This window comes from Mesoplodon mirus (genome assembly GCF_964341445.2).
Source record: "Mesoplodon mirus genome assembly, chromosome: 20".
NCBI lineage: Eukaryota > Metazoa > Chordata > Mammalia > Artiodactyla > Ziphiidae > Mesoplodon > Mesoplodon mirus.
Genome location: NC_138996.1, coordinates 31065882 through 31087154, shown reverse-complemented (window position 1 = coordinate 31087154; position 21273 = coordinate 31065882).

The following is a 21273-nucleotide window of genomic DNA, read 5'->3' as shown; positions in this document are numbered from 1 at the left end:
ATCGCACAATGTGACTATTTGCCTAGGAGATATGACTTGTCCACAATCAACAGGGTTGCAATTACATCATTTCTGCTCTTCATTCATTTTCAGAAAATGCATGAGCTCTCCTGACAGCTGGGCTTCAGGACATCTGCACATCTGTAACTAGAGAAAGAGGTCATGGCAGCCCCAGCCCCGGTTCTTGTACAGTACGGTGCTACTCACCCCCTGCCCCCTACCATCAGCAGAGTGCACCAGGGCAAACTCATCCGATCCATCCACGTTAGGCACATTCCAGCCCCGCTGAACCCAAATGCGGCATCTCTCGTGTGCCAATGAGCCCATGAACGTGGTGCCCCCTCAGCTTGGAAGGTACCCCACACACACATCATCCGTCTGCTTCATTATTCACTGACCAGCAAGATGATGGAGCCCCCAGGCATGTCCTGCATCACCGACCACCTCTCATTGCAGAGGAATTGATTTCCTGCCTCCTTCCTCCTCCTTAAATGAAAGCCTTCTGAGGACAGATATTAATGTCAAATTCATTAAACAAAAGATAAATATTGAAGCATTCAACTATGATGTAGTGTGACTAGTGCTTTCTGAGCAGAAACTGCCAAAAGCATTAGATATACTTAACAAATTATTGTTGAAGTAATTGCAAAGACTGATATAAAGACAATAAAGAAGAGCATATGTAAACAGAGAATTATATTTCTGTCCAAACTTTCCTCATAATCCGGAGTGCAGTTTTTTTCATACAAAATTGCCTTCAACTTTCATTTTCTTGTCAAATTGATAACGAAATATTTTTAATTAAATTTGAATTTAAAATCGAAATACAGGCATGTTTATATTATTAATAATATAACTCCCCCAAAGAAAATATCACATATTTCCTATACGTACACACACACTGAACTATAAAATATTTCTAATAAGTATGTGTGAATATCCAAGCCATGTGTCTATATGAGTGTCATGAGTATGTGTATCTCACAGGCTCACAGAGAGACCACAGAATGTAACAGTGGACCAACTGGTTCTGGAGGCATAAGGTCAGAGTTGAATTGCAGTTTCATTATTTATCAGTGATATAACCTTTCTGAGCATGATTTACCACCTGAAAAAAAATGGGCACAATCTTTACTGCCTACCTTACAATACTGAAAATTTTTTTGAAAAGATAATGTATGTAAATGTTTTTTGCAAACTATTCCATGGGAATCATATTATACTGTCACTGTAGTTATTGGTAAATGAAGCACCTTTTCAAACTTTATTCAATTTCTCTCTCCCTCATACTTAATTCTAACTTATTTTAGTCCTTTTATGCTGTCATTGCATAAGTGATCAAATCTTTCCTTGACTTTGAATAATATGGTGAGTCATTTATACAAACGTTTGTGAGATTGATCACCGAGGTAGCTCATAAATAATTTTTGGCTCACAGTCCATCTGTCTAGTCATTATTTATTGACAAATTAAAACATCACTGGCCAATTTAGCACTTATTAAATGACCCAAAGCCTCATCATTAACCTTGAATGAGAATGGTGTAACTTTTTACATAGAAACGTTAGGAATATCTAGACCCATTGTTCTTATTTTATTAGCTCATTAATAAAGCTTGGGGAAACAGTTGCTTTAAAGCATCTTGTAAGTAGCATTAAGAGGGCACTACAGGGACTTCCCTGGTGGTGCAGTGGTTAAGAATCCGCCTGCCAATGCAGGGGACACGGGTTTGATTCCTGGTCCAGGAAGATCCCACATGCCGCAGAGCAACTAAGCCCATGCGCCCCAGCTACTGAGCCTGCACTCTAGAACCCACGAGCCACAACTACTGAGCCCACAAGCTACAACTACTGAAGCCTGCGTGCCTAGAGCCTATGATCTGCAATAAGAGAAGCCACCACAGTGAGAAGCCCGCACACTGCAATGAAGAGTAGCCCCCGCTCTCCACAACTAGAGAAAGCCCGCACGCAGCAACAAAGACCCAATGCAGCCAAAAAATAAAATAATTAAATAAATAAATTTAAAATCTTATTTTTACCTCTACCCTATTTTGTTTGCAATTCCAGTAGGATTTCAAAAATACCCTGTATCTTTTCTTTACTCTTCCATTCAACTCATGGAGGTTGTCCTCAGCATCGCCTTCCAGGGCCTCTGATGACGTTTCCATTATAGCTGCCGTATGATTCATTCCCAAGAGTTCCCATGGGTTTCCCAACTGTTCACTTTTATGCTGTTGATTCTTGTCTCATGGGTGCAATACTTTCCCTTATTTCTCTGACAATGTTAATTCTAGTTCTTGGTGTCCTGCTGTTTCCTTGGAGTTCCAGTTTTAGTTGTTTTGTGTTTCTGTTACTTAGTGTACTCTTTTGCGTCGTAAGTGTCTGGTAACCAGTAGTGCTCGGTTTATACTTAAGAATGAGACTTTAACCATGTCATTAAAAGCTTTGTGGGCCCCGATAAGTCTTTTGACTGGGGGAACCTTACTTTTCAGGTAAACTGGATTTTTGTTAGGGAATCTCTGTATCAATATTACAGGATTTTTTCTCTATCTGCCTCCACTTTCTCCACAGAAAAATCTTTCAGTACTTTTCCTGGGTGACTGTATCTCACTGGAGATTTGCTGGTGGAAGGGCTGCACGAGGGTGATTCCCATTGCAAGTTTACAGATGTTGAACCAGTCCGCCTGGTCCCCATCTCTTGAACCCCCTCCTCCCTCCACTGGCCTGGCCTGGAGAGCCTGTCTGTTTTCATTTCTTAAGAAGAGGAACCCACCATCTCTAGCGTGTGCTGCACATGAAATGGGACATCAGGGACGGAGCCACCTGGCAGCATGAGGTGGGGGAGGGATTGGGTCCTCACTCCCTTTCAGTCACTTTCAACAGCTTCTGCAGGGGTGGAGAGTCCCCAGGGACCCTTCTGACAGCATGATTAGGAGTCCAGGTTCAGCTAGGCCAGCTAACACTCCTCCATCCATTTCTAATCTTTCGGGAACATAGGCGCTTCTTTGGTCCACTGTTCTCCCTACCTAATTGCTGTTGTCATCTTTAATACTATTATTTTATTTTTTGGCATTTTGGGAAGGCAAATGATTAAATGTGTAATTTAATTGGAATATCCTGAAATGTTAAATTTACATTAAGAAATGGCATGATACCAAATTTGGGTGGTAAGCACACCACACACACCAAGACACACACACACGCACCCCCCCACACACACGCACACAAGGCCGTCCTTTATTTTCTTTTTCTGTTCTTAGATGTTCAATTATTAATAACAATATGTCAATTTTTTCTACCATATCTTTTTTTTTTTAGTAACTCATGTGAAAAGTGACATATTGTAGGTAACACAGGGTAAAACAAAAGTCTTATGCAATTATATAGATAGTTACCAAAGTCAGAAGTTAGATTGATTTTCGGATTGCATTTCTAGGCTAAGCCAATAGACAGACTCCCAAAGTCATCAGGACAGCATTCTGGAGATGATGTATCAAAATTCTTAAACACTTAAGGCTTAACAGAGCTCAAGAGGAAATAACATGAGCAGCTGAGATAAGCATCTTTACCATCAGAGGAGCAATAATTTTACAGTTCTGCAGTTTATGAGGGTGTCCTCATGAAGCAATGATCTGATGGCAAAATACATGTCGTTGCCACCTTGCTTTACGAGAACAATACTGAGGTACGAAAACTAAGGCTAAAACTAAGGCTGTTTGGCTTAATTAGCGATGTTCAACACCCGTGGTCTCATTCCCCCAACAACACATGAGGGCAGCCGCCTGCTCCCTTAGGTCCTGAGGTCACATCACGTGCTTAGTCCATTGTGTGGAATTCCGCTGCCCAGAGGACGCTGGAGAGAGAGCCCGGGAGCCAGGGAGGGTGGTGCTGCTGAGCCAACACCAACCTGGAAGGCCTTGGAAGAGCAAAAGAATAGACGTTGCCACCAAGGATGCACGATCAAGTCAGTGCTCAACATTCACCAAGAAAGAGAGAAAGAAGTAAGAGAAGGGTTACCTGATATGCAGTCTTAGTTCTTAGTTAGGATTCCCCTGAGAGAAACAGAACACACACACACACACACACACACACACACACACACACACCTTATTTATTGAGAATGTGATGATTATTTTTAATTTTGTTTCTTGCATTTTTTTCTGTTTCCTACCATTTTTTCCCTTTTGATTGTAGTCTTTCCCCTTCATGTTAAAAAATTACTCCTTTGCTGGAGATTATCTCAGACAATAAAACAAAACTCAGAAATGTTCAATTTTATCCTTTGGTAGACCGTATAGAGTACTATCACAATTTTAGGGAATTGGTAAAAAATTGACATAATATATTTTTTCATTGTTTTTAGATTATAACTCCATTTATCTATGCTCTTTATAGCTTTGTAAGTAATTACATTTCCATAAAAGTTTACACTCTTAAATTTTAAATCCAACAAATTAGTATTATGAATACAATTTACATAACTGTGCGTATCTTACCTTCCGTGTTAAATGTAATTGTACCAAGCAAAAGCTGGTTGGAGAAAATATTATGGATATTTCAGAGAGAGGGCATCTAAGGGATAGAGTTTAAGAAACTGGCTCATGTGACTGTGGGGCCTGGCATGTCTGGGAGGCCTGTGGGAGTCTGGAAATTTAGGCAAGAATTAATGTTGTCCTCTTGGGTCTGAACTTTGCATGGTTGCAGACTGGAAACTCAGGCAAGGTTTCTATTTCATGGTCTGGAGGCAGAATCCCTTCCTCAGGAAATCTCAGTCCTTGCTCTTAAGGCCGAGTAGATGAGGCCTACCCATATCATGGAGGCTAAGCTGCTCTACTCAAAGTCTACTGATGTAAATGTTACCTTATTTTAAAAAATACCTTCACAATGATATCTGGACTAGTGTTTGAACAAGCCACTGGACCCCATGGCCCAGCCAAACTGACACATAAAATTAGCCATCACACCTCTAAAAGGAGTTCTGTGTCTGTTCTCACATGAGGCGATTTTTTTGTTGGGTTGTCCCTTCCTTTGGAAGATGCAGAATTTATTTGTCATGACCACATGGACCTTTAAGTCAAATGAAGTCTGCAGTGTCTTCAAATCCAGCACTTGTTAAGTGAAATGTGCTCTAAATTATTTTGTAGCAAGGTAGAGTTCTTATTTTAATTGGATTCGTGTGTCTACATTAAAGTAGATAAACCTACTATTAAATTATCCTCTCCCTCAGAGACAAAAAGAAAGGAAAATAGAAGGATAAACACATACCTAGGTAAGAAAAGAATGGGATGGGATCTGGTTTCAAGGAAACATTGCTGGCTTCGAATTCCTGCAAACAACCCAGCTTCTAGCAGAGATTTTGAAGCTCACTTTCTGCACAATCAAATCACATAATTTGTTTGTATCTCAGATCCCTAAGCGTAGAAAATAGCTTGCTTTCTTTTCTTGCCAAACTCCCAAAAATACATAGAGAAATCCTCCAACAACTTCAAAGATCCTGGAGCAAGATGGGAAGGATAAACAATGAGATGGTAAGCCCCTTTGGAAATTCACATCCAAAATGTTGACTGACATCGTATGCACAGAGGAAAGAATTATACCCTTATTACAAAGCAGCTTATTTTATGGTTCCTTGTCCAGTGTGAGGGAATTAGGTTCTGACTTGCCTTTATATTGCCTATCAGTGAAATACATAAGAAACTCCTTACTTAACCATATTGAGGAACGAATGGGATTTAGTTCCTTTGAAATTATATATTTGATTTTTTAAAATTTATGTATCTTCATTTGCACATTTTAGTAGATTGCTTTTTCAGTTATATTTTATAGGTTTGTTGTTTCATGGTGAGAAAAGGATTATTGCTATCAGCCCTAAAAGGAAAGTATCCATTTGCCTTACATTTGAAGGGAATGCTATAGACTTGATATTTCTAGTTCATTCTATTAAAATAAATTGTTATTTATCATCTGAGGTTTCAATTTTACATCAACAGTTCATATTATTTATGATCTTTTGGGAGATCTGTCCAGAGTGTGATTCAGTGCCATATAAAGTCATGCTTTTCACTAATTTACTAGTAATTGCTACTCCCTCAAAAACACATTTTAAAAAATTGATGTATAATTTTTCATTTAGAAAATAAGTAAAGACTTTAAAGAGAAAGAAAAAATAAGGGAAGAACATTTGTAGTTGCAAAGGTTTTTGCCTTCAACGTATCTCACCAGTATTCTGTTCTGAAAAGATAAATAAATCATTTAACCAAAGGTACAAAAAATACCTCAAACATGGTATGTCAGCAAAAAGACAGCCATTTTGCAATATATATTTATATAATCTTACAATTTAAAAGTTGCTTTCTTTTAAATTTCATGAGCATAAAATTTCATATTGAACTTTTAAATGTAAAAAATATGAGTTATTCTAAGCATGTAATTTTGTACTTGCGAGGAAAGTCTACATTTTTCTCCTGCGTAAAAAGAACCAAAAAATGTTCCTGACTGTGTGATGGGTTCTTTAATTACTTGAAACCAGAGCTGCTTCAGGCCTCTTATAATTCGGTTGAAAGTCCTGTTGCTGAGCTCCTATGAGCCCCTCCACCACCACTGTCACTCAGACTAACGGAAGCGCCACCTTCTCAGGACACCAACACAGCTCCACATCTGGTGACAACTCCTGGGGAAAGGGGAGGGAGGGACAGAGAGTGAGGAAACGCCGCCAGATGCTTTAGCCACGTTAGCTGCGATGTGAGGTGCTTCGTTCCCGCCCACATTTCACTGACCACGCCTACAGTCAGGGAAGTAGGACTTCCTGAGACAGAGGAGGACCAGATATTGTGAACCTCATTGCAACGGTCCCAGCCACACAGTGTAGACAGGGTTAAGGGCAGATACTCTGGGGCAGACGGTCAGGGCTGGAATCCTGACACCGTCCTTTGCTGGCTGTGTGATCCTGGGGCAAGTTCCTCAGGCTCTCTACACCTCAGTTTCTTCATCTGTGAATCTAAGATACTATAACTACTCCCGGGGTGCTAGCGAGAATTGAGTTAACGGGTGTTCAGCACTTTGAACAGTGCCTGGGACCCACTGAATGCCCCGTAAGCATCAGCTGATACCGTGACGGAAGTCAAGCAAAGGCCCAGTTACACCCTAGCAAGACCTTATCGCTTAATTTTAAGTGCAGTAAATAGGAAAGTCCACGCGAAGTTTAGAATTTCCTTCATCACACTGTAACTTCATCACACTGTAACTATACTATAGAGCTCAGGCCAAACTTTGTTGGGCTACGGCATCAAGTACAGGATGATAAAGGGCAGACTGGTTGCACTCCTCTTGGCCTCCTCTCCCAAGGAATACTTAATGGAACACTTTGGCGTGACGCTCACAGAAGGCTCCAGACATCTGCCTGAGTTGGAGATGCAGAGGCAGCTTGCTTTGCAGGAGCAAGTGTATTCATAGAAGAGATAAAACTTTGCTGCCAATAATTCAGATTTTGCATTGGAGAAATTCAGGAAAAAACAGAATATTATACAATTGTGGTACCAAATACCAAATAAAAGAGGTTTTTTTCCTTTTCTTGGGATTTTACCCCTGGTTCAGTAAAGGAAAATTATTTTGCTACAATTCTATGACTGTGATGCAATTATATGGTGCAATTAGCTAATGCATACGTTGTTCAGTAATCTGTGTTCACGGATACATGCATTCAAATATTATATTTATTTCCATGCAGCTAGTTTTAAAAATGACAGTGCTCTTCCTCAGTACTGCAAAAGGGAACATTTTTCTCCACCCCTCTACACTTTGGTAGCAGAATTCATCTGGGAAAATGTATTAGTAGGTAATTTAAATGTAAAGGGATATAATCATGGAAAAATCATCAACTTGTGTCCAAAAATGAATGAATCCTTTCTAAAAGTATTATATCGATTATTATTTAAATAATAGCATCAATAAATAATTGATATCCTCCTTTAAGTTATTTTAATAATACATAAAGACTACATTAAGAAATATCTGAACATAAACTGAATCCTATTTAAAGTCAGTAGCCATAGTTTCATAAATGAACAGTACTGCTTCTATAGAAAGTGATTTTTAAAAGAAGGGCTGCCAGAAGAGCTTATTAGTACCTATATTTTTTCTGGAAAAAAAGTCTTAATCTACCTTTAATAATATAATAAACTTTAATTTGTTTCTTCTGACTAACTTGATGGTAATGAGTCCTTTCACTACTCTTTCGTTGTTTCCCTAGAAACTGCAATATGCACCCCTCACTCATTACAGCCCAACAGAAAGTGCACTCACTGTTGCCCAAAAACCTGGAAACTTCGAGCACCTTCACTCCCTTTACCTTCCTCTCTGCATTTCTGTAGTCATGCATTTTTATTCTACATATATTTTAAATAGCATAGGAAATTATTATTACTGTTTTTACAGTTGATACTCATTTAAGCCACTTACCAGCAAATTTATTTTTTAAATTGTCCTTGGGACTTCCCTGGCGGTCCAGTGATTAAGACACCACACTTCCACTGCAGGGGGCACGTGTTCCATCCCTGGTTGGGGAACTAAGACCCCACATACCAAGCAGCACAGCCAAAAAATTTTTTTTTAATTTTACTTTTTTAATCCTCTATTTCTCCCGGTCCCACATTTATATAGAAGGTAAAGTGGTTAAGAAGAATTAGAGGCCTTCATTTTATTCTTTTGTATTTTAGTGCTTACTCTGTAGCAAGCATTCAGTGTATCCTCACACAAACATAAAAGAAGATAAAATGGAGAAATTGTGGTAAATTTTTAATAACTTGCTAACGTTTGCATAATTAATAATCAGCTAGTCTGTTAAATCAGCTGAACTCAGGAAGGTGAAAAGAGAACTTAACTTTATTCTTCCTCAGTACTTTCACCTATAGGTTTACTGTATAGATTTATTCTTCCCCCAACCTTTGGAGGGAATCTTGAGGAGAATCCATACTTTTTCATTCTACCCTCAAGTAGTAAAATGTCCAGTTCAAATTAATATAAAAATTCCAATCTTGCATCCAATTGAAAACTTCTGACGTCACTTGAATCAGCCCAACTTTAGATCTTTCCAACACGTTCTAGTTCTATGTCCCCAACTTACTCATAGAGAAAGGCACGTCAGGGAAAAAAGAGCATCAAGGCAGGAAGAAAAGTCCCGTTCACCCTTCACATTTGCAGGGTGGCTTTGGGGTCGTCTCCTGTGGGGTGCTTGATGGATTCTTTGCAAAGCCCCCTGAGAAGGACCATCAAAAGGAGTGCCCGTGGTCACAGTTTTGTGGATCACCTGGTCAGTTTTGCATTCTCACCTGCTGTACACAATGATATGCCTGCAGTCTTTTCCTGCTGACACCCCCTTTCCCCCGTAGGAAGCTCTGTGGGGAGGATATTTCAAGATGGCGCACCCAACCGTTGGGAGGCTGGTGGGCACCCCGTCCCTCTTTTAAAGGTTGAGTGGAGTGCAGCTCCCTCCCTCTCTAGCCGTCTCTCTTCCCTCTGCCTCAGGACCTAGTCAGCTAGGGCCAAAACAGCTCAAGTCATGAATCTGAAACTGTCCCCAAATGTCAGAAGGAAATGGTCCTGAGACGTTCTCCTAAGACCCCTCCATCTGATAAAGGTGACAGAGCTTCCTCACTGAAGAATGACAACCAGTGCTACTTTTAGCCCTTCTATCCCCAATGTCTCCCTTCCCCTCAATGTCTGTGACAGGAACACAAAAGCAATTTCAAGATATCTTAGCAAATCCTGCTTAGACTGTCTCATAATTAATGCATTAAACCCAGCTTTTGAAAAATCAGCCAAAACACAGTCACTAGATTCTGTTTTCAACTTCATCTTACAGTTGGAGAAACCAGAGTTCAAACCACGTTTGCCTAATTCTTAATTCTGGGTTTCTTCTTTAAGAAGCTGTGCACACAATACATGTGGGTTAAGATCCAGGTAAAAGAGGAAAAACACCCCAGAGATGTGGGTTTCACTTCTGTTTCCACCACTAACGCCTTGTGTGATTTTAAATATGTTATCAATTCCTTTTGCACTGGAGTCATCCCCTTGCTCAGTAAGCAAGCTGGAATAAATCAACCCAATGGATCCAAGAACAGACCATTTTTAGGTCCTGCAATCTACGTCTCCATGAAATACCTTCCTGATTCAATTCCCAGAATTGTCAGCTGATGGGCACTGTTGCTTATAAAGATCAAAAGATCCTGGATACCTTTAAGACTGTGCCTGTGCTCCCCCGTTATAGGCACTATACACAAAAAGAATTGTTATTGATTCACTTACACTCATATACACACAGAGTTATTTTTAGGAGAGTGAAAACTATCTAGTGGTCCAGCTCAATAAGCTGGTCATTGTACCAGAGAACAGCTATTAGGGTTGGAAAGAAAATTAAAATCCATCTAGTTGCATGCGTTCACTCCCTATACCCTATTGCATATCTCAGGCTCACAACACAGCTCTTATTTCTTCTTCAAAGCATAGTGTTCTCAGTGTCCTGTGATGCTCTATAAAAAATGTTTTCAGAATAATGAGGTAGTGAAAAGGTGATGAACCACTAAATATACCTCGAAGTTCCCACTGCGCTTTTTACTTAACTGTTTTATGGAAGATTTGTTTTATAACCATTGGCCTACAGTTCTGTCTCTCACAACTGGGGTGTGAATTTCTTGAGGACAGAATTGTGTTTCTCAGAGATTTGCATCCATCGATTCTCATAGGTTTGGCTCCTACCAGACCCTCAAGAAATGTTGGTGGAATCTGTAACAGGAGATATGTTGGATAAACTTATTTCTCATGCAGAAGAAAAAGATGAATTCATGTGGTTATGGTGGCACAGAGATACACTTAAATATTTAGAAATTTGGATTTCTTCATTTTGTTTAATTTAGAAAGATATACTCATTGTAGCATCCACTAGGATGAATGAAAATTATACCAGATTTAAACTGAAGCATCAGAGCCGTCCTTCTCACTGCAGAGTCAGAGTTCAGCACATAGTGGTCAAACCCCCATAATATCATCAAGAAGACCCAGGTGGGCCTCTCCCAGGGGTGTTGTGTGACTTAGCTCAATGGTGACTGCAAAGTGCCTTAGTGATGGAAAGGTCTGTGCACCTGATAATTCCTGTTCTGATCACAGGGACCAAGACATTCTCCATCGCTGGGTGAACAAAGGGCCAGTAGATGAACTTGCCATGAGAGGTAGCTAACAAAAAGAGGTGTGAAAATGTAGAGTCATACAGCCTTTAAAACAGCTGAATTTTATTAGAAGTTTGCTGTGCTGCTGATAATGGCATCAAACCAGGCAAAATAATGGGCCCTTTTGAGATCCTGGAAGGCATCACAAAAGACTGTTCATTTTCTTTGTGTTAAAGACGTATGACTTTGCACACAGAGCAGTGTTCTCAATATTGTCAGAGGCTGAGTGCAAGTTTCTAGAAATTTAGATGATACAGGATAGGAAAAGACATGGGTGACAAGATGACAGAGAGAAATAGCCTGCTTTCAGAAGTACCATGTCCAATGTATTTGTTTTTCCTGGACCCAATTTTTACAAAAAGAGGCAAACAGAGTATACCTTAAATTTGGGTCATCCTTTCTGTTATTCTGCCATAGAGATAGGTTTTGTTTTGGGGGGTTTTTGTTTGTTTGTTTGTTTGATTCTAGGTTGTAGGATCAGAGGGAAAGCATATATGAGACTTAAGTCTGAATGAGTGAACTCCAATTCCTGCCATGGGATTCTCCTTCCCAATTTGATTTATTTGAATTCATCCTAGTGATGCCCGTCATCACTTATCTTTCATGATCCTTTCATGAACCTGCTGGGAAAAGGCAGCTTGACCATCTACTGGATGAGTTTCCAGTAAAATCAAATCACGCTCCTTTGTCTGATGCCACAGGGAAGGCTGCTGAAGAGGATGAGGATGGAGAGCAAAATGGGGAATCCAAGAAAGTACAATTAAAAAACAGTGACCAAGAGGCCACCCAACCCCGAGGTGGGGAATTGGTGGGCAGTGAAGCTGATTTCCATTGACCTTGTGTCAACAGAATGAGAAGTCTACCTGCCCCTGGGCCATGGTGACTTAGACGGCCAACATCGCAACCCTACTCGCCTTTCCCCTCCCACCTCGAACATGTAACCTATAAGGTCTTCTCCTGCATCAGTTTTGAGCATCCTTTCTATCTTTTAAGCACTCTAACAGTAATGGTAGTGGGTAGAGGAAAAGAGAGAGGAACCAAAGAATCCATGACAAAGCCCCCACTTAAACTCTGAATGAAGAGGTTTTCAAGACTTTCAGAAATATTACTGTTTGGGGGGCAATGGCTGATTCTGAGAGCTCAGTTGAAAGCTAATTCTGTAGTAGCATTCGCCACAAATGTGTTTGTCTGATTCATTGGAGAAGAGACAAATAAAGAAGAAGACAGTTAACAATTCCAGTTATTAAGGATGAGGTTAGGGTACTTTCCCCACAACCGGAAACTGCCCGGCTTCTCTCTCTCGCTGTGGAGCCAAGTAGCAACACTAAAGGGACAAGACTCAGATTATTCCCCGCACACTCTACCCATTAATGCCTGCCATCCAGTACACTCAGCATTCTCCCCATCAAGCAGTTTCCAAGCTTCCAATGAACTCACAAGATGGATCAATCCAATGCTTCTCATCTCCTTCCCCCGTCTTATCCACCTTCTGATCAGTTAGTCAAGGGGCAGCAAGTGGATAAAGGCCAGCAGCCAGCAGCAGTCAAAGGAGGCTGGTGGGTCGCAGGCAAACGTGAGTCAGGTTCCACGTGGTTAGTAATGATGGTCTTATTATTTCTGATCAGTTATAAACGATACGACTTCTCCCTGCAACAACTGCCTTCAGTGGTCCCTTGGTTTTTTATCCTCAATAAGAGATAAACATAGTAAAGTGCAACTTTGAAAGTGACATGCTATCCTTTCTTTTGCACTAACCATCTGCAGGCTGCAGTGTACTAGGCCCTTCTCAAACTGTGATGTGTGTGAGGATGGCCTGGAAATCTTACAAAAATGCAGGTTCTGATTCAATGTGTCTGCAGCTGGCTGCCAGGTTCTGCATTTTTGTGCTCTTTTAGCTGCTACGTGAACCAGAATAAAAATTCCGTGAGCTTCCAGGACGTCCATATGCACTCCGTATGCCAAAAATATATATGTAGTAGATTAATGAGTGAACAGATCCGTGGAAGAGTGAACAGGTCCGTGGGAAAGTGAACAGCTGGTAGAGCTGCACGTAATTTTCACCCTGTGTGCAGGGCCCTGTGGTCCAACCCCGAGACCATGAGGAAAATGAGGGACCCTCTCTGCCTGGTGGCTGCAGAGGTTACAGTGCGGTGCCCACAACATATTACAGGTGTGTGATGAAACCTGTCCCCCAGAGAGACCCCCAGATTCACTCATTCTACACTGGTGGAGAAAGTCACCACAGATTCCCCAGCATGACTCTGGATCCAAGTGGGGATTGTTGATTTAACCCCTTCTGAATTATTCCTTTGGCCTCATTGTGTGTTCATAGAGATTTTGGGAACCCTACCTCATGTCAGAGAGGCCCTGAAAGGAACGAACATACGAGGTGAACTGGGTGGCCTTTCCAAGCATCCTTGTGGTTCCGTGGTCCCAGGAGACCAGAGGCTCTCCCAAGTGCACCCAGATGTGGTGTGTATGATCCCTGGGCTTTCGAGGGACTATTTTTTAGGAGGAATGTGAGATTTTGCTTAGTACTTCTATGCACTACAAACTTCAACTATATTCCTTTTATGTATTTTTTCCAGACCAAAACACTATAATATACTATTTTAATGTTTCTCATTATAAAACATATGTTTAACCAAAGGACAGATTATTTAACTAAGTGCCAGAGACATCTAATCAAATCATTCCATGCAAAAAATGGGAACCAGTATTAAGATACATTTCAGCCATGTGAAGTTTTTGTAGGCAATATTTATAATGATCTGAAAGCCAAGTTCCTATATTCGGTTTGGCTATTTTTATAAATTTACACCTTTAAGCACAATAACATATTTTTCTGCACCTAAAATCACATGTAATAGGCTATATTAACCATGCCTTACCAATATTCCAAAGGATATCAAGCCCAAGCAGATACTCCATTATCTTTAAAATTTTTTCCAGCTTTGTTGAGGAAAGGTTGGCAGGAATCGTGTATACTTACGTTGCATATCATGATGTTGGTTTGTTTGTAACGGGTCCAACAGGTGAGATTTAGTGCACGTGTTCATAGGACATGACGACCACAATCAAGTTAATTACTCATGGTTACTCTTCATATGTGTGTGATCCCAGTGTCCTCAGCGCCTTCCACCTGCGGTTGTTACCCTCGTTCCCTCTGGACACTGGGGAGGGACGGGGGTCTCCCAGCCTGTGTGATGTTCTTACACAACACCCAGGCTCCGGGCTTGTCCGTAGCTGGTCCTTCTGAAGAGACACCGTCCACGCTGCCCTGAGTTGCCCCATCTCAACTGGCGACAGCTGCTGCCCAGCTCCCTGCGAGGAGCCCCAGAGTGCTTGGCTGCCCCCAGGACTCACCGAAGCTGTTACCACCTCAGGACAGCGGGCCCCCTTCTTCCTGGGCCCCTCCTGGACCAGCTTCTCCAGATCAGAGCCCCATCGTCTGAGGCTTTCAGGGCCTGCCCCGCAGTGTTTCCAGGACTCTTGGGCTTTGGACCAGGAGTCTAGGAGTTAAAACACTTCAAGCTGCATAATGACCGAACTACCTTAAATAACAAGGTTTTAAAAATTAATAAAATAAAATCAGAATTACCAAAAAAAAAAAAAATTCCCGTTTGTTACAAAGGGATGGATTTGCTCTGCCTATCAATATTCTCACAGTGCCACCTAATGGAACCGTGAAATAAATGGAAAATTAAGAAGATGGAGATTAAGAAGATTATGAAACAGTCTACCGCATTCCGAAGGCACTTTTTTGCCACGTTTGTGCTGTTTTTCAAGCAATTGATCATGTATGTTTTTCAAATAATTATAATTTCAATTGGATAAAAATAATACACACAGAAGTCATTCACAGAATCATTTTTTGCATCAGCATGAAAATAAAGATACTCAGAATTTTTACTTTTTTGCTGTTTTGTAAAACATGTAAACAGAGAATTTAATTTTTTTCTTCTTATTTTTAGAAAGATTGGAAGTGAAACAATGAAGTATTTTGAAAACTTTGCTTTGGGGGTTATCACAATTTAATTTAGTATAAAATATGTAATATAAAGTATAATTTAAAATAACATAGTCACATGTGATTTTAAACTGAATTTTTTTAAGAAGTAGATATTCAAAGACATTGCAACAGGTCTTCCCTGGTGGCGCAGTGGTTGAGAATCTGCCTGCTAATGCAGGGGACACGGGTCCGAGCCCTGGTCTGGGAGGATCCCACATGCCATGGAGCAACTAGGCCCGTGAGCCACAACTACTGAGCCTGCGCATCTGGAGCCTGTGCTCCGCAACAAGAGAGTCCGCGATAGTGAGAGGTCCGCGCACCACGATGAAGAGTGGCCCCTGCTCGCCGCAAGTAGAGAAAGCCCTTGCACAGAAACGAAGACCCAACACAGCCAAAAATAAGTAAATAAATAAATAAACTCCTACCCCCAGCTTAAAAAAAAAAAAAAAAAAGACATTGCAACAGATAAAGAATGCATTTAAGAGGGTCTTTCTATGTCAGTTGTTACGTGGGTGACTGTTTCCAGTTGAATGTTGTGAAGGTCATTGTCCACAGATTTTCACAAGCCCCACACAATACCTCTGTGTGACTCATGCCTTGTAAACCTCCAGGTGGCCTGTGTGACTTTGAATAAAATATATAACTTTCAGTTGTGTTCTTTGTAATTTTATGCCATTTCCTTTTCATCTCAATGGACATTTCCTGATTGCTTTTGACACTCAAGTAACTGTTAATATAATTATTTGTTCACATGTCTCTCCTATGCTTCTGTCTCTCTTTCTTGACAAGAACTCTGTGTCAACTCTCAATATGCCTAGATTTCTTGGGGGTATAAAACAGTGTATAAATCATCGTGAGGTAATGCTGTGGCCAGGAGAGCTGTCACTCAGCCATTTCAGGTACATAAACAATGTACATTTATAATGCATGTTGGACACAAACTCTGGATACCATTGAAGATGAAATTACACTTAGGCTGTTGTTGCATTCTAATTTTTTAAGGGAGTTTATATTTACTCTTTCTATTGCTGTTTTGAGGGAAAAAAAAAACATGAGGGACTTCCCTCGTGGTCCAGTGGGTAAAACTCTGTGCTCCCAATGCAGGGGGCCTGGGTTCAATCCCTGGTCGGGGAACTAAATCCTGTGTGCATGCTGCAAACAAGAAGTCCGCATGCCGCAACAAAGACCCGGCACAGCCTAAATTAATTAATTAATTATTATTTTTTAAACCATGAAAATCCCAAATCCTACTTTGGTGTCTAAACTCATGTTCATTAACTCACCCAACACATCCATTTATCTTCACTATGTAGAGATGAGACAAACAAGATAATGTGCCTTCAAGGAGTTCAAAATGGAAGGGTAGAAACATTGAAATTGCAAAAGAAAAAAAGGCTGATTATGTCAATTATATAATTTTGAAAAACCCAGTGTGAAAACAAATGGAAAGGTTTCTGAGACCAAGATAATCTGCCCAAATCCTAGGAAGATGGTGGGGAACAGAAGCACTTTGTCATCACTACTGACACAGGCTGGAACCGGTCATGGTAGCTAAGGCCCTCAAGTCATGTCAAAACATAAAATTAAGATACTCAGCATCAGTGGGTTTTAGCAGCCTTGCTGCTTCTACCAATTTTCAAGAAGATTGTTTATCTTGAATCCTCTTTGGATGTTAAGTTTTTCCCATTTCATGAAAAATGATATTCCTTGACTAAAAGTGATGTAGATAAAATGTTGAGGAAAACTGTGAGGACAATAAGTAAAATGTACATACATAGTAAGATCAAAAATAAGTAGTCACTGGTAGAACGTTTCTGTAAAATACACTGTTCATGTTCTGAAAATTTGTCCTTGAATCTCAGTTAAGTATGCTCTTCTAGGAAATAAAAATCATCAAAATAATCTTGAAAAAAACTGAGGAATTTGAAAAACCAGATAAAAATATAAACATTAAGCCTGGGAAGAGTTTCATGTCTAGGAAAAATGCAAAAGATAGTTCTAGATGGTTTTCATTAATATAACAAAGTTTTAAAATACGCCTTGAGTTCAATGTCTTAAATTCATAATGAACGTCATATTGAATAAACTGACAACCAAGAGATTCTGGGGTTTATTTCATAGAAATAAAATGTTAAATCACAAAATTCAAAATAAAAGCCTCAAAAAAGTGGTTAACCCTTGGGGGTGGGTGAGGAAAGGACACTTACCACTGACCTTCTAAGACTCCAGGATACTGGGCTTCAGAACTTTGTAAGGTTACTTGGTCAGTTTAAACCTTGTACCATTCATGAAACATTCTTCACAGAGCGGGAGGGACCAGCTCTAGTGAACTTGATGAGCTGAGTATCTACTGTGGACAAACTGCTTGAAGGAGACACTTGAAATTTTCCTAAAATGGGCCTGATTTTCCAGGTGAGGCTTTGGAGGAATAGGTAGTAACAGGCACCTCTAAGGTTGTGTAGGAAACACCTATAAAAGATGGGCTTTGAGGACAGTCAGAACCACACAGCAATGACCAGGGCACTAACTACTAAAGTTATTCATGCAGCAGGTTTATGGAAAATCTAGCAGTAGAAGTTTTGATTTTTTTAGAAATATTTTTGATAATAATATCCCAATTCTATAACTTAATGTCATAAATATTCTTATTTTGCAGTAATTTCACATAATCAATGAATCATCATATAATTCAATTCTGTGTTTCCTTTAAAATATTAATAAAATGCAGGAAGCATTTAGAATGAAATCTGCACTGTATCTGCTCGACACCTGCAGACTGGCTTCTCTAGGTGTTAACCTGCACAAGGAATGTCTCTCTATCGATTTTTATCTTTCGTCTCAGCTCTCATTTAGCTCCTTTGTCAGAGTCCTCACAAAATATAACTCAATTCCATTATAACCTCTTGAAACCAACGTCTGGTCCCATTACTCTTAGAATAAAAGGTGTGTCTTTCAACATACACAGTTACATTTTCATTAGCTATTTACTTGTGTTTTGAAAAGTAAATGCTAACAACTGGTTTTGAAAACTATCAGCAGGATGTATACTTCAAATTCAATTCTAGTGGTTATTTAGTTTTATATGGTCAAACTTTTCAGATTCCCCAGAATTACTGTTTGGTTTCAAAGTCTAGAGATAGGTCAGCAAAGAGAGAAACTCATGCAAAAATACTCCAGGCTCAGGAAATCTGACAACATCTAAATTCTGAGTCAGCTGAGGGAGGGCAGTACATCCACTGTTCACGTGGTCGAAGCCCTAGAGGCAAATGGGTTCAAAGAAACGTCCAGTTCCTCCACCTCCTGTCGTAAATAATCTCCGAGAAAACGGAACACTAACCCTGTAGGAGCCTTTTTCAAAATTATCCAAAGGAGGTAAAGTAAAGCAGAAAAAGCTTTCAAAGCCTTTATTTGAGATGGGTCACCCTCAAATAAAGAACTGGGTGTATCGCCAAAGGCCTGTGGGAACCAGGGCATTTGCTCTTTTCTGAACGAAACTGGTCCTTGCCGTCTCCAGTGCAAGTGCTCCTTGTGACAGACGTGACCACAAACAAATATGCCAGGCTGACCTGGGGGAGCCCAATCAGGGCTTGTTTGTTGTTTTTTCCTGCGGTAAATACCCGTAACATAAAATTTACCATCTTAACCATTTTTTTAAACATCTTTATTGGAGTATAATTGCTTTACAGTGGTGTGTTAGTTGCTGCTGTATAACAAAGTGAATCAGCTCGGGCTTCCCTGGTGGCACAGTGGTTGAGAGTCTGCCTGCTAATGCGGGGGACACGGGTTCGAGCCCTGGTCTGGGAGGATCCCACAGGCCGCGGAGCAACTAGGCCCGTGAGCCACAACTACTGAGCCTGCACGTCTGGAGCCCGTGCTCTGCAACAAGAGAGGCCGCGATAGTGAGAGGTCCGTGCACCGCGATGAAGAGTAGCCCCCGCTTGCCACAACTAGAGAAAGCCCTTGCACAGAAACGAAGACCCAACACAGCAAAAATAAATTAATTAATTAATAAACTCCTACCCCCAACATCTTCTTTAAAAAAAAAGTGAATCAGCTATACGTGTACATATGTCTCCATATCACCCCCCTCTGGCATCTTCCTGCCACCCTCCCCGTCCCACCCTCTAGGGGGACACAACATCTTAACCATTTTAAGTGGACATTCGGTGGCATTTAGCACATCACTGTGTGACAGTCCCCACCATCTTCTCCAGCATGTTTCATCTTCCCAACCTGACACTCTGCACCCACTAAACACTGACCCCACCTTCACCCTCCCCCAGCCCCTGGCAACACACCCTTCTACTTTCTATTTTTATGAATCTGACAACCCTAGGGATCTCATGTGAGTATTTATCCTTTGACGACTGGCTTGTTTTACTCAACATAATGTCGCCAAGATTCATCCTTGTTGTAGCAAGTATCAGCATTTCTTCTTTTTAGGGCTGAATGATATTCCACTATACGCCCGTGCTACGTTTACTTATCCATTCGCCATCTGTCGATGGGCACTCGGGTTGCTTCTATGTTCTAGCTGTTGTGAATAACACAGCTAGAATAAGCTGGGGTTTTTTAAAGAGCTGATGTTTGGTCCCTGTCTGCATAACAAGCAACCACTGTACGGAGGAAACCAGAAACATGAAATCATGCACATACATCCCAGAAACATTTCTATTCGAGCCCACCACATCCTTGGGATCCCCAGAGTGAAACAGTAAAAGGAGAAGATACACTGCATGAGACAAAGGCTGGTGAGGGTGAAGAGACAGTGACAGCGGCTTCAGGGGCAGTTAACCTACTTTCAGTTGACCTCACTCAGGATCCTACAGCAGAAGTGCCTAGCCTCATGCTAGCAGCCGTGCAAAGGTGCAGACACGACTTTCTGTAACCTTGCTGGAGGAGCCCCCAGCGCCCTGAGGGTGCAGGGTGAGCACACATCTCTCACGTCAAGAATGAACGATCTGGATGAGACAAAGGTACGTGTGTGGATCATGCCAGTCATGATGGTGGGATGTGTGCTATGGTGAGGACACTTTCCCAGATAAGAAGGGCTTCCTGGAGGAAGTGCCGTTTTTAAGCTGAACTCTGAAGGATGAGTAGACGTTGCCCAGAGGTCAAGAAAGGCAAATCTTATTTCACGCAGAAGTGGGATGTTCCGAGCCTTTACCATAAAGCAGAGCAAAGTAAATTTAAGAGACCACAAGTTAAACATGGCTAAGGCAGAAAGCACAGGGTGGGGAAGGATGGCGTTGAGAGAGAAAGCAGGGAAAAGGCTCCTGCAGGGCGTTGTACGCACGCGGATGAGATCGGCCTCTGTCCTGGTGGCTGTGGGGTTGCGGGAGGGTTTTAAGCACAGAAGGGTTATAATGAGATTTAAAACTTAGAAAATACCATTCTGTCTACAGTAAAGAAAATTGCCTAAGGCTTGCAGAATTGTGTGCAGGACAGGGCTTATGACACTGGGGATGGAGTAGAGATTAGTGATAATCGAGGCCAGCCTGCCCATGGAGGGAAAAATGGGCATCTGGGAGCATTCACGAGGATCCAGGCACTGGGGGTCCAGTTAATGTAGGGGGGTAAAGAGGAGGGGCTCCGAGGCTTCTTTGGTTTCTGGATAGAGAAACTAGACCGCGGATGATGCCATGCATTCAGCACGGAATACCAAGAGGGGTCAACCAGAAGGACAGAGATTATTAAATTTGCACTTGAGGGCTTTCCCATCCTCATGTCCTGAGTGCTCTTTGATGGGCAAAAGGTAGTGCTGGGGGTGGGTTTACTAGGATGAAATATCCCCAAATGTACCGGCAATGATCAGTCATCCACCAAGGAAATAGGGAATCCGTGTTGACGAGGAAAGCTCTCATGTCTCAAACTACAGTTTCTTCCATTCCTGACCTTGTAGCTTGGTGCTTCAGCCCCGTTCCACCATCAGAGTTTGGTTCTGCCATCAGGAGATAGAGCAAAGGCACCATTCTAATAGCATCTAAACTCATTTAATCTGTGTTTTCTCCAAGTACATCACCCAGGGGAAAAAAAAAATGTG